Raw genomic sequence first — 2,509 nt, 5'->3', positions numbered from 1 at the left:
AGTTATTTCTTACATATAGAGCAACTCCACCTCCTCTTTTATTTGGTCTGTTTCTTTTAAATAATTTAAATCCCTCTAGCTGTGTGTTCCATTTGTGGGTTTCATCCCACCATGTTTCCGTAATGGCAACAATATCATATCTGCCCTCATTAACCTGAATTTCTAGTTCACCCTGTTTGCTGTTCATACTCTGTGCATTTGAGTACTTTATGACTGACCCTGTGTTTTCTTTCTACATAACCTGTGTGGTGCCTGAGTTCCCCTATTGTCTTACTATGTATTTAGTTAGTGCACTTTGTGTGACACTCGCTATTAGAAGCTTGATTTTTCTTGACAGCAAGGTTGCTATTCTTGTCGCACACACATCTATGTTACATGCACTGATAGCTCTATAGTTTTTAGATTACTGGGGACAGAGATGTTCTGTATCAATTAACTCACTGTCCCGGCTGTTTAGTTTAAATATTCCTCCAGAAAATCTGTGAATTTATAGCCAAGTAACTCAGTCCCTTTCTTTGATGGATGCAAACATTTGTACATTTTTTCATTGGCCATGTCTGGTGAGAGCTGGAGTTCTTCTTTATCTGGAGGGTAATTCAGTGGCCTTTCTTATATTATACAAAATGTGATTTGCAAAATTGTTTAGGTCTGCTTATAAAAATAGAAACATGTTGAGAGCAATATGAGATACATTCAATTTATGTGCTGTTTCTCAACTTTCTTCCCTCTTCATTCTGGTATTTCTGGTTTTTTCCCCTTTTATTTATTTATTTATTTATTTATTTATTTATTTATTTGTTTGTTTGTTTATTTATTTATTTATTTATTTATTTATTGCCATTTGTTCTAATATTCTGAAATAATTCACAACACTTATCATTTAAAGAAAATATTTATGAGTATAAGTGTTAAAAAGTGAATCTGGGATATTAGAACTGAGCTTGTGTGTTTGTGAGTTTGTCTCTATATGTGTATAGCCCCCAATCTAGGGCTATCCACAGGCAGCAGACACTACTGCGACAATCATTTTTGTGTTAAATTTGGATTGCTAACAAAGAGCTTGAAATAGCTATATCAGCTTCCCTTTAACTCTTTGTTAGCAATCCAAATTTAACACATACACACACACACACGCACGCACGCACGCACACACACACACACACACACACACACACACACACACATATATATATATATATATATATATATATATATATATATATATATATATATATATATACACATACAGCTGTTGAGAATTTGTCTCTGTTGTTTGGTTCTAACACAGACTGGGGGGAATCTGGTGTACATTGGAAGTGGCAAACATTGCAAAATAAAATTTGCTCTTTGTGAGAATTTTCTATTCTCTAGCAGTCTAATTAGTTTAGGAAAGGTAATATATTCTGCAAACCCATTTATTTCAGTTCAGACAAACATACACACACTGAGTTGAATTATTATGTCTTGATGGCCCTATCACATGAGCAATGAGTAAGCAGTTAGGCTAGCAAGGTCTACAAAAAGAACTCCCCACCCCCTAAGCTTCACTTTGAGGATGCTGGCAGTGGACCAGCGAAAGCTAAGTTGTTTTTTAATATTGTAAATAGTTGTTTTTATTGTTTTATAATTCTTTTAACAATAAACAACTGGTTTATACTCTCCCAGAGATCGAGGATTGTGTTAATGAACAGATATGCCCGGAATTCGCATTTTCGCAGTCCTATTACTCCCCCTGTGCGTGTACCAGCACCTGGAGAGTAAATCCCCTGTTGTTGGGTTTCCTCACTCCCCCCCCGTGCTGCCTTCGGTGGGGTGCACATGTCTACCAGTGGGGTGGCTATCTGACGCGCCCTTGGTGTTGCTCCTCCACTCGTCAGGCTCCTTTTCTCCTTGGTGCGTGTACGGGAGCGCAGGCAGTAGTCGTCTTGTCATTTATCTTCGATGTTCCTTGCTCTTCTCATGGCCGGTCGATAGGTTGTGTCCGTCGCCGGGTCATGCAGGGCTCGTGTTTCCGGAGCACTTCCTCCCTTCCCACACACACACACACACACACACACACACACAGAAAGTTTTTCAGACAGACCGGTCTGATTGATTGCTCCTTGGCATTTTTTGACTGCTATACTGCAGTTCTATTTTTTTTATAATCACTTTTGCCTTGCAGCCCCCCATACTAGGGGCATTAAGCAGGCTCAAGTCGCTACTGCGATACATTAAAAAATCCATATTTCTTTTTGCTGACAAACAGTTAGAAAATTAAGTAGGAGACTAGTATAGCTATTTCAGGCTGACAGAGAGGGGAGGAGAGCCAGTGGCCTAGTGGTTAATACAACTGCCTAGCATGTAAGCTGCCTAGGTTCGAATTCCATAAAGGGTGTGGCTAGCTGATGAGGGCTAATGAGCCTGAAATAGCTATACTAGTCTCCCACTTAATTTTCTAACTCTTTGTCAACAAAAAGAAATCTGAAAATATATATATATATATATATATATATATATATATATATAT

The sequence above is a fragment of the Protobothrops mucrosquamatus genome, unplaced genomic scaffold (assembly GCF_001527695.2).
Source record: "Protobothrops mucrosquamatus isolate PMUCROS unplaced genomic scaffold, P.Mucros_1.0 scaffold550, whole genome shotgun sequence".
NCBI lineage: Eukaryota > Metazoa > Chordata > Lepidosauria > Squamata > Viperidae > Protobothrops > Protobothrops mucrosquamatus.
This window is presented reverse-complemented; position numbering follows the sequence as displayed.